The 12,706-nt window shown below is 38.9% G+C and overlaps 1 protein-coding gene across 1 annotated transcript in view; it reads right to left on the minus strand.

Moving 5' to 3' along the window:
• Nucleotides 1–12,706, minus strand: part of LOC118214143 (brain-enriched guanylate kinase-associated protein) — a 256,035-nt gene that overhangs the window by 113,432 nt on the left and 129,897 nt on the right. The gene's annotated exons all lie outside the window — the stretch shown is intronic.

Genomic DNA, 12,706 nt, shown 5'->3' on the forward strand with positions numbered 1-12,706 from the left:
TATTTAAAGTCATAACAGTTGCATTTGCCAATGTCTGTCATGGTGTATTGGTGACTCAACTAATGTCTTTTCATGAAGTAGCTTCAGTGTAGGCCTAGTTAACTACTTTTATAAGTAGCTTTAGTTTAGTTAGCTACTTTTCTCTTATTAGTGATTGTGCTGTAGCTTAACTACATCCACTATTTAGTAATTGGTACGTTTTCAGAGTAGATTCCCCAACACTTTAAGTAAGCTAGTCTGATTCTGCAGTTAGAATGGAACCACAGCCTAAAGCGGTCGTCTTGAGATTAGGCCATGATGTTAAATTAAGGCAAACTTGTGGAAATAATAGAACTTTTATTTAGAACAAATGTTTATTTGTTTGAAACTAGCCTATAATTTCTATGTTTTTATTAATTTTATTCATATAGGCTATTATGTACGTAATAGCGTAATCAGACTGAGAAATAATGTGTTTTTGTGGGTGCAGATTTACAAATTGGATACAATCCTTAGCTTGGGAGGTTTGCGGATGGATGATTGATGAGTATGTTTGGATTTGGGGGACGTCACAGCTGACCTGTGCATCACTACCCAGACCCCCCCCCCCCCCCCACCCCCTTCTCCCCCCTCCCCAACCCAGAATTGCACCCCCCTGCCCCTGGCCCACCCGGAATTTTCTCCTGTGCACTTATAATTGGAATTCTGGAACCGCTACTGTTTACAATGTTTAAAAGGGTGCATGAAGCAAGCACTCTTGTCATTTATATTCTAGAAGAGAACAAACCTGAGTACCCTCTGACACATCAAGATTAATGTGGCCTTCGGTAGAAATATCATATGCTAGTTTTGTAGGTCCACAGCTTGGACAAGCAAAGGTAAGTTTAGTACCTTCCTCAAGGGTACAACAGTAGAATACCACCTGATCCTGCTGCTTTTGGTTTACAATTTTGCACCTGGCCTGGCCATGGTGGCTGCTATGCAGTTTGTTTGGTGACCAAGGGCATGCTGTCTGTCAGCGAGAAGCAGGCGTCAACAGGGGCCTGATGACAAGGCCCTTTAGCAAAAGCAAAGAAAATGTAATGATACACCTGAGGCATGACAGTTTTGTCAGCTCACGCACCTCGACAGGACCTCCTGTCTGCAGAACCAGAGAACTCAAACAGGAATTTTAACAATGATTTGCTGCACTGATCTCTCTGACCATCAAGGCAATATCCTGCACCACTGAGAATGATGTTTTCAATTGTAATTACACATTTACCCTATGTTATTGACTTAGAATTAGTAAGGAGGCGCTAACTGCTTTAGCCACTGCATTGCAGTGCCTTCAGAATGATACTGTGGTACAATGCAAACATTATCCTGTCTATTCAGAAATACAAGGACTTTGTGAAATCCACCTGTTTTCTACCATATTCTCTACCCAGCTTCTGGTTCTGAAACCTCAGGACATCTGGCTCCTTTAAGTTCCTCGGGAGCATTGCTAAATACCAGCAAAGTAAAAAGAGGGCTGCATGCAGAAGCTTTGAGAAAACATGGGTGCAACATAAACCAAATGCCAGCTCTCTGCAGACATACTGTACCATGTTCCGCTCTTAGTACTTCCAGATGAAATGTAACCAACTGGAAAGAAGGCATTCTTTTTTTCATGAATAAAGGAGCTAATGAGCCTGATCATTATTTATTAGATACCCAGCAGAATAATGAAGCTAGATAAACATCTGTAAATGATGAGTGCGTGCCCACATTAGCATTGCCAGACAAATTAGCTTCTCATCAATCATACCCTGATCACAGACAGCGCATCGTGATTAAACAGGACAGATGTATTACAGTCATGGCAGGGAGATGCTTGCTTTGTGAATCATAATACGAATCTCGTCTTTAAGAATGCAGAACGACTGCCCGGCCTTTCTGTGTGAATGCTGACTGACACTCTACCTGATAACATGCCTCTGTTATCCTCTGCAGTCTGATAGAAATTGAAAGTCTGATTTCCAGATGCTTTGTATGATGGCCATTCAGGTGTGTGCCACCCCCACCCCTAATTTCTGGATTTGAGATTTCAAAGTGAATGTAGGTGATTTGCTTTTTTTCAGCTGGCTGTAAGCCTTGTGCTGAATTGGTATGTATTCATTTCCTCCAGCCCATATGCCCAGATGCTACTCTGACCCTCTGGAGCCAATTACCAGAATTACTGTTGCTGCTGAGGTACTGTCGGAACCCACCAGCCCGTCCCCTGCTGATTTGGAAGAAGGCTCTTCAACAAAGCCGAGACTGCCGTCCCAATGCCCCACCTTTGTGAATGTCTGCATTAAAGAGGCAGCTTTCCTCTATGGAAAAAGGATACATGCTTTTAAAGCAGAGCACGCACGCACACACACACACACACACTCATACATACACACAAGGATATTTCTGGTTCCCCCAGAGCCTTACAATACTCGTAATGTAGCGCAGCAAAGCCTGAGGTACTCTCACACTTCAGGCATTCTCATCTGTGCCTTCACTTCACCAAGCGTCTGAGTAATCTGACCTGCTGACTAAGCTGACCAGCGACAGGCACATTTTACACCAAATTTAAAAGCACTGTCTCTACGCTGTTTAGAATTCAGTTTGCATAGTATAGCCTATATACTGGAGAGCACACATCTTCTCTGTTATTCCTGAAGCATGACAGGATTTGAACAATATGCTTACACAGGTAAAAAAAAAATTAAAAAAATAAAAAATCAGTCAAGTGAGGCAATTGATGCAATTTAGGCAAACCAATGAAAGCCTCTATAACACTATTGCTATGAAGTTAACTAGCTTGTGTTGCTATGGTTATGTCGAAATATGCCAGAGGAAATTTGCCCACCTGCCAGAGCTTACTATCCCTTTCTGCCTCCAAAGACAAAAAGATTTTCTGCCTTCTCTTCATTGTACCACAGTCAAGTGTGAGTGAACTATTTATTAAAGACAGTATAGAAACTGACAGCCAGGGACCACCTTTCTCAAGTGAAGGATTGATTCAATTAATTTATTTAACCTTTTATAGCCAGAATATCCTACTAAGGTATAGAATCTCTTTCACAGGGGATCTATTTTACCTGGCCAAGAGGGCAGAACAATGAATAAACATAACAATTACACAATAAGAGACATCAATGATACACAATAAAAGGATACCAACAGTTACATATAAAGACAAACTTACAGCATTGGTTCCTGAAATCTTGATTTCAGTTATCTCAATGAAATGAATCTCTCAAGACAGAATCTTTTTTGAAGGTTATTCAAGAACCAAGGAGCCTTCATAATTTAGCTTATGCTCTTGGTACCTGGAAAGTAAGAAATGATTGAGAGTGTAGATTATAAGAAATTAATGTACATTGACATGGTGGCACAGGTCCAAGAAAAGCCTTGTAAATTAAAGCTTATCAAACTTAAAAGACCACCCCAATATTTCATACAGTAGGCAGATAGTAACTTCCATAAATATTGAAGGCAAAAGCAAGACATGCAAGGACGATGCTACAACATGCATGTAAATGACATCACCCAAATCAATTACAGGAAGAAAAGTTGCAGGCAGAAGTATTTTTCATGTAATAAAGGAAAAACATAATTCGTACAATACATGTGACATATCAATATGATGCTTGTCATAATTTAATCATTTCAATTAAATCTACATATAAATCAGAATGATCAACATCTAAGTTTTGGTGCATATCCTCCTGAAACCTGACAGAAAAAAAGTTTAAGGATTTAAATTTTTTGACATAATACAAGAGTCTTGGATGAAAAAAAATGATGCAATGAAAATATTTTCAAAAAATTCTTTATTTTATTTTTATTGAATGTCCCTTGAAATTGATATCAGAATATATGGTTCTTGAATATATGCATATATGGTTCCCCTACAGGGGACAAAAATGAATTTAAAGGTCTTACCATATATAGCGGTTTTGTGATATTTTTTTTCTGATATATTAATGATTGATTATATCTTTGATGTGGAACAGAAGTGTGGAGGTTACAATACTTCATGGCATCTACCAATACTTGGAAATGCTCAAAAACCCAAAAATGTCCAAAAAATTTTATTTGTTGACTTTTGGAGTGCTTTCAGTACAATCAAGCCTCATATACAGGCCAAGAAACTGACTGAGCTGCAAGTGAGCATGAAACACATTCTGTGGTTTATTGACTTGCTTTTAAGGAGACCCCAGCATGTCTGGGGCAACTGAACTCTATGGGCCATAAGGCACACAGATACAGTGCCCCCCCAGAAAAAAACTGCCCTGGGAGGTGTCTGCTCTCATGTACTCTCATTCTGACCACATGTCCCTCTTTTTTCCCTCTTTGCCTTTTCCACCGGTAGGTTTCACTTCAGTGGGTTCACCTTCTACAAAAGCAATCAAATAAAGATTAATAGCACTCTGACCTGTGTGAAGTCCATTGATGACCTGGCTTTTGACATCTTGGACAAATAGGTACTTTTCATTTTATAAGTTTCCACCAGCTCCAAATGTACTTGTTTTTGATGTTTGCATTCATTGTTACTTGGTTACTTGACATTTCTCATGAATTATGATTTTTTTATTCAGCTCGGTAGATGTTTCTGGGATATGTAGTTGGACTGGCATGAATATCAAGACACTGACACAGAGAGGTCTTGCATTGTTTGGCAAAAGAAAGAGGTTTAAAAAAAGGTTTTGGCATGGATCCCACCTTCAAAGGGTTCTGTCCTGCATTCTGTCCTGCATTCTGTCCTGTCCTGAAAGAGATTTCCTCTGGTCTTGTCAGTGACAGTAGGATAAAGAATGAAGACAGGACTGGAACTGCAGGCGGAGGGCTGGGGGTGGGTGAAACAGCAACTGCTGAAACAGCAGGAAGCCCCGATTTTAAAAGAGAGAAATTACCATTTGCACCTTTTTAAAGGTAACCTCTGCCCTCATTGGCTGCTGTGAGAACACAAAGATTGAAATGACTTGCGTTCGTCCCTTGTGAAGCTTCTACTAAAAGCCTAATTTCATACCTGGCAGACTTCAGCAAAAACAAATTATCTCATCTGATTGTCATTGCTGGAGATGGATGCCAGCGATGTGGTTTGGCATGTGTCCTACCCTCAGGGAGCCTGTCCACCGCCCCCTCCCACCTCCCCCACTCCTGATTCTAATCTGATAGCTCATCCTGTACAAGTGCAGGTGATAAAACTGGAGAAAAAGTAGTAAAAATAAAACATACGCTTGGTAAACCAGAACCACCCTGACATTCGTGAAATAGGCTGGCAGCATTTGGTGATGTACAGGAAAATAAAACATTGCCTATTAAGCACCACGGACCGTTTGGCAATAAAGACGGCAGGACAGCCACCACCTTCCTCCCTCTGTTCCGGTGAACATTGTGACTGCTACGAGGACAACACCGCACCAATAATGTCAACTGGAGTAACAGAACGTTGAAGCCTTCGTGACAAAAGGTTCGGGACCCTCAAATGAATGAATGGGAGCAGGAGAAAAACTTCACTGCTGGAAAAGCAGTGTTCTCCTTTCACCAAACAAACAGGCACAGGAAGGAGCCAGTTAAAAGCCTGTGCAACTTAAGGGCTGGTGCAACTGAACAAACTCCCTGAGGAGTAAAGACAAATCTCTATGACAGCACAGTAAGAGGGACCATTAAAACGACAGAGAAGCCCACCGAGTAACATTTCAAAGCTTAAATTCTGCACTTATTGGAATCTGGGGGAGCGAGGAGAGTCAAACATCCAGAACTTAACTAAAGCTCCTGTTTACTGTGGTCACTGTACTGTGCATTACAGTTAAGTATCAGTTACAGAACACGGTGAGGGTAGATAATGTCCTTGCAAACCTGTAAACCAGAATATGCTGCATTTTTGTATGGAAAAGTACGCACTGCATATTTTTCATTCAGGATATGCTTTCAGTATGTAGCAGCAAAGAAAAGGTCAAAACAAAGGATGCAGAATGTTGGCACGCACATTCAGCTCACAATATTGTCCTGCATCTCCAGATTCTTTTGGCAGCGGCCATCACTCTCTCCCACGTTCACATTTTCACATTGCTCTCAGCAATCAATCAATCTTCAGTGGTTGACCCTCTCTAACTAACATGCAATCATGTCGGGAGGACCCTCGAGAGCTTACTGCTTCTGGACGGCATACACAGCAATCAACGCAGTCGTAAGAACACTAAATCAATACACTTCCTTTTTTTTTTAATAAAACATATGAAAAGCTCTTGTTTTTCACTCAAAAATGCTAGAGTGACTACCCGGCTTCTTAATGCACCATGCCAGAATCTGCCTTATCTTGAGGTAAAATAAAACAAAGGCTTTAAAGTGTAAGTGAAAAATAAAGGCTCGGTCTATGCAGCCAGTGCTGTATTCAGTGTCTGCAGTGTAAGGGGGGTGGAATCTGTCAAACGTGGGTCCAGGCGAGCTATCTGTTCTAGATTCCACCCGGACCACTTCTCCCAGCTTGTCAATACTCCGCTCTGATATTCTCTGTTAAAGGCCTATTTGGAAACACCCCATCGACTTCCTCTTTTCTAAAGACTTGTCTAAAGACCATAGGGGAGTGAGGTAGAACTGATGGCAAGCAAGCACTGCAGCCATTGGGGAGGACATACTGTGGATTTACCGTATACTGTGTAGGCTCTGGTGATTTCTGGGTACTGGTAAACTGAAAGTATTATCTGATATAAACTGTAGTAGCATCCAATCATTTTTTATTCGGCTGTTTCATCAACTGAATGTTCCTTGCGAGGGAAAAATCTTGCAAACAATGATCTTTCTGGGTGAAGAACAAAGAAGTCCTGGCACTCCGGCCATTCTGCGAATAAAATCTATGCGAATAAAAACTATGACTCACAGCTACAAGGCCACTGTTTTCTATCCATGTTTAATTTACATTTTCATTTTTAACTGTATCTGCGGGCTATATTCTTCCCTGAACATGAATGGTTTTGAACTGACTGTTTCTGGTTTTGTGTTTCACGGCTTAGCATGTAAATACCAATATCCACTCAATAGAGCAAAAGGCAGAGTTGAGTAAATTCTTATTTTCTGAGCAAAGGCTTGAAAGGTCTGAATGAAAACCACCTTAAAAAGACCCCTATAAGAATGACATCCCGTCTGGCAACCAACTCCAATCCATTATTAGATTTAAATCCGTCCCAACTGGTGACAAGCACAAAGCACTTACTCAAGGTCAGATCTGAGATATGATACGCTCATAGATATTCATTCGCAACTGTGTTACTCAAGTCTTCTGTTATGTCCCTTGCTCTTACACTTTAGAGCATATTTCAAGTCCCCCGGTCTAATAATTGTGCAGGAGACTTTTCTTGAATTGTAGCAGTGCATTAGCAAGTAAGTAAGTAAGTAAGTAACTTTTATTTAATATAGCACCTCTCAGAGTCACAAAGTGCTTCACAATTAAAACTAATTAAAAAACTAACTAAATTAAATTAAATTAAAAGAAAACAGTAAAAAGTATCACACACACCATTAGCTGACAGTGTATTCGTGTGATGGCCAAGGAAGAGACCTGTCACTCATTTACTCCCTGACCAGTATCAGGGTCTTGCTCCCTGACCAGTATCAGGGTCTTGCTCCCTGACCAGTATCAGGGTCTAGCTCCATTAACAGTATCAGGGTATTGCTAAGTGTTGCTTCTCAGAGACAAAACTTCCCTCTTCATTAGAGTCACACTCACTAAGAAATGTCCACATTCAAAGTTAATTCCACTTGTTTCCTCTAGTACTCATTTCCTCTAGTAAGGAGTGCATTCACATGTAATCATGGTAGTTTATTGTAATTAAGCAAATCATTATGAAAACCTTCACGGTAACACAGAACTGTCTTGTCTATGCTTGATTTGCTGATGTGATAGAAATCAAATTCAAGGGCACTGATTCGTGGCAGCCTCCATTACAAGATGACTTGAGTGTTGCGGAATAGCTCCACAGATATGTCTTAAAACCAGACAGTGAGTGTTTATCCAGGAGTAATGGTGACTAATGCCTCTTGGACCTGTCTGAGGCATCTGGTTTCAGCTGTTTCAAAAACATAAACCAGGACAGATGAAAGCCCTGCGGCAATTTAAAATGACAGGGCCCAAAATCCTTCTGAATTCATACTACTGGAACGAATGGTCCTTAATTCCTCATTAGTTATGAAAAGAATGAGCCTTTCCTCTGCCGTGAGTGACCTTGTGCTTAATCTGTGCTTTATCCTTTATTCACCTAATTGCCATCAGAGCTCCATCTCTTAATCAGGAGCAAATGTTCCATTATGTATGCATTTGACCATTGAGAACTTGAATGCAACACCCAGCTATATATAGGGATCATTAGATGAGCTTACATAGATCCCAATTTAGGTGTGTTAGAACATATGTATTATTCAAAGTAATTTCTGTTAACTCCACATGCAAAATTACCAGTTACCATCCCCTGAGGGTTATATTTGTTCATGGAAACATCATGGGGGATATGTGTCAATAATACTTAAAGAATGCAGATAATGTAAGCATTGAGATGCCATAGTCATACATTTCCCAAATAAAATCACCAAAAAATAAACATACATATTTATAATTCCCTTATAAATAACAACAATGACCGTTCCTGCAGTATGCATTATTAAAATATTATTCAAAGGGCATTCGGGAAGGTGGAGAAATGTGTTGGGAACATTTTCTCAAAGCTTCTGGGACTTCTGCCAAATAAAAATTTCCCTGTAATTTGAATATTATTATCTGTAATTTGACCCACAAATGGCATCTTAATATTTCTGTGGAAGCAGGGGTATGTAAAGGTTGTAGAAAGAGAGATAGAGAGAGAGAGAGAGAGAGAGAGAGAGAGAGAGAGAGAGAGAAATGATGTGAGGATAGCAGGCTAATTTGTACTGAACCTTTCCTCTCAGGATGCAGCTCAATATTTACCATATATGGTAGGGATCATATCTCTCCTACAAAAGGAATCGCTCCAACAGACTCATTGCATCATGAGCACTCAGACCTGCTTCCTGTCTGTAATTAAGAAAATGCCTGATTATACAGTATATGAAGACTGACCTGGATTTTCCATAGCTGAATACATTTTTTTTAAAACTGAATCGCAGCAGTTACAACCATATTGAAATACCATGCATGCTTTACTTTAATGAAACTGATAAATATAATATGTTTTTGTGAGAATAAACTATTCCAGCTCTCTGCATCTCTAGAAGCTTTAGTTAAAATCATGTCATTTACCCGACTGGCTTTAGTCAAGATCAGAATGAAGAACAGAAAACTATTCACTAACATTGGACTTGCTGCACACGTCCATTGAATGATAGCCATTCATCGTTCCTAATGAGAGCAGTTACTTCCTTTGTGATCTGTTGCAAAAGCCAGAAAAAGCAGTCCATCTGGACTGTCAACAGGGGCCGAATGTACCGAAAGTAACAAGGACATTTGACACTGGCACTGATGAGCTGATGAATATTCAAGTGTGCCTTTTACGCGTGTTTGTGCCCCCATTTTAGGAAAATACTTTCGCAGGTCGCAGGATAATGGAGTAAGCTTACGAGCTGCAAGTTCCTAAGTGTTTCCACTTAAATTCACCTTTAAGCCTGCTATATTTATCTCAGCCAGGAACTGTACAAGTACAATGCTTGCAAAGTGGAGTAGAATAGGAAATCAGTTTTGGGTTAGACACAAATGCTATTATTTACAATATACAGATCCTAGAAGCTAAAATTTGAGAGGTGACAAGAAGGAAAAGTATTTTATATATCCAAGGCAGAAATAGCCTAGGCTGATGACTGACACTGTGTTACCCTCAACTGTGGATATGGTCTCATGATGTTGATGGTGTCTGTTCCCATCCTCAAAATGTTTGAATGTGCACATTTCAAACCTCATTGACCGTGCAGAGGACTGGAGCTATGAACATCAATCTCAGTATTCATATCAGATTGACAGCGGTACCATCCAATGACAATGGAATGAGTAACAACTTGCTGGTTTTCCATTCATGGCAGTTTCCCATTTTCTCTGAAATGTTCAGATATTTTTTCCATCTATTGATATCTCAAAAATTAGTGTTATGATAGCTGTAGTCTAACATTGCCCAAAGTCATAATGGTAATTGTATATTCTGACTAGTTGGCATGCCCCTACTGGCTAAGCATTATTTTGATCTCAGTATTGGCTGTGGCCTAGGCACTTGGTTGGCTAGCTGGTACATTTTTGTTGATGTACACTGTTTATTGTTGTTTGTTGTTCTTGTTTGACTGGCTAGCTGCTGTGCTTTTGTTGGCTAATTCATGCATGTTCTGTGCATTTGCTGGTGAGCTCATTTCTGTTTAGCTTAGTGTATATATCAGTCAGGATGATGCTGAAGAGAATGTGCTCAGTGGGGTTAATAAAGATTAAGGGAACTGCTGTTATGTTTGGAGGATTTGTTCTGTTCATTGCAACAATCGGCTCAATTTAGGAAAACTTTCAGGTTTCAGTCTGCGTTACTTCTGTCTCCAACTGCTGACAATCACATACTTGCTCCCTCTTTAAACAATACTGTACATAATGATTGACAAAAAAAATAAAGATTTCATTTTGTCTACCTCTTTTGAGTAAATATCCCATTAAAAATGGCAAACTCCCACCTCTATAGGATATATGGAAGACAAATCCTGACAATTCAAAAAAGAAGAACAATACAGCCTGCTGTTCATCTGCTCTTGTTGGTTCAGGGAGTGAGTGATGAGAAATGATACACATAAGCCTCAATATAAAAAGGTTCAGAAGCATGACCCAGCCTCCATAGTCCTGGAATATCTTGTGTGCTATAAATTAAAGTTGTTCTAGCGTGAAATACAGCAATGTCTTGTGGATGTGAAAACAGTAGATGCCATGTCTAGGCTATATAATTGTCTTCCGAATTTGAATTTGAATTGTGCTTCCTCATCTGCTCTGAGAGGTGTAAGGAAGATGTGTTGGGTGGGGGTGGGGCTGGGGGATTTCCAGAAAAGAAACATTTATTTAAACAAACTTTCTCTGCAACCTTCCATGCTAGAGCCAAATCTGTGTGCTTTACAATTGTGTTGTAGTTTTGTATAATATAATATAATATAATATAATATAATATAATATAATATAATATAATATAATATAATATAATATAATATAATAGAAAACAAATTGTTTAGCAGATACATGTGAGCAAGTCGCAAATATGGATAAAAGAGATAAAACTTATATGATGTATATGATGGCAGAAGCTCTTATCCGAAGCAACTTATAATACTAGTGTGACATTATGTACTGCATACATCACAGCAGAAAGAGGAGCAACAGCAGTATAGGTTTAATTAACACAATTTCAACAATAATGTATTTATCATAATAATGAAAGCATTTTACTATGTAATTGTTTTTAAGTGTAACATAATTGCACCTTATTTGAAAGTGGTTATTAGAAGGAACAGCTTATCTTAAATTTAAACCTGACCTTATAGTGAGTGTATATGTGACAAGCAATTATTAATATGAGCAATAACACATTTGTCAGACCTCCTCACTTGAATAATGCTAAAACCAGATCAATATACATTATCATTTTGCATATTGCACAACATCCATTCCAAAATATTTAACAAAATAGGGTAATATATTCATTGTCATTTCATTTACCTTCAAGCACTGAATGATAATTGTCTGGCAAATGAACATTGTCTCCGGGTGATACAATTAAACCACCACTAGAGGTGCTGGGAAATGATAATGAGCTGAAATTATTTGACTTCTTAAATAAATCTATATCTCTAGGACATATACAGTTTATATACTACATGAAGAAATGTGTTTCCCTGCTTTCACTAATGCCACCTTCCTGAAAGAAACCCTTGATGCAAGCTTTGCTCTTCAATACTGACAGACAATAGACAAGGCTGGAAACAAGGTATTTTATGGTGCAATGTGTAAGCAGTTGTGCTGGACATCTTACTGATCATTTCTATGAACATGTCTTACCATGAGTTTGTCTCAAATCTCTTCCTTTTTTGTCTTTTCTTACCTCCTGCCAACATTGATTACAATGGATAGTATGGTTATCCCAAAAGGCTTTGAACTAGTAAAACAAAATGTATGAGGCAATAACCAGTGAAATCTGCAGGCTGAATAGCGATTGGATAAATCATTTATAAGAAAGAAAATATACATACAATACATTTAGTTCATATTGTTTCAGTGTTACATAATACACAATTATTTGTGGTAAAGCTCATTTTGAAAGCTTTAGATTTAAGATGCTCAATGCTGTGGAAATTACTGTGAATTAAGCCACTATCACTGTAATCAGTGTCTAATGTTAAGCCCTTTGTGGCTTCCATTTCGCAATGTAGCAACTGTTCCTCCAGAACTCCAAAGCTTTTGTGCATCCCATCAATGCTGCTTATTTAACAGAAGTCTGTAAGTCTATAAGTGAAAGAAATGGCTTGGAATCATTTCTTCTAAAAAAAATGTCATTTCCAGGATCTACAGTGCAGCAGAACAGTCTAGATTCTGCAACAAAAGATTATTGCGCCTTGCAGCTAAGCCTATTATTGACTTTAAAAGCAGGAACACTACAGGATTTGATGGGATAATAGAAGATTGGTGCTGGAATACATAGAAACAAAAGGATATGAATATGCATGGAAGAAATAGTGAGGGGTGATTTTCAAT

Source organism: Anguilla anguilla, chromosome 1, assembly GCF_013347855.1.
Source record: "Anguilla anguilla isolate fAngAng1 chromosome 1, fAngAng1.pri, whole genome shotgun sequence".
Lineage (NCBI taxonomy): Eukaryota > Metazoa > Chordata > Actinopteri > Anguilliformes > Anguillidae > Anguilla > Anguilla anguilla.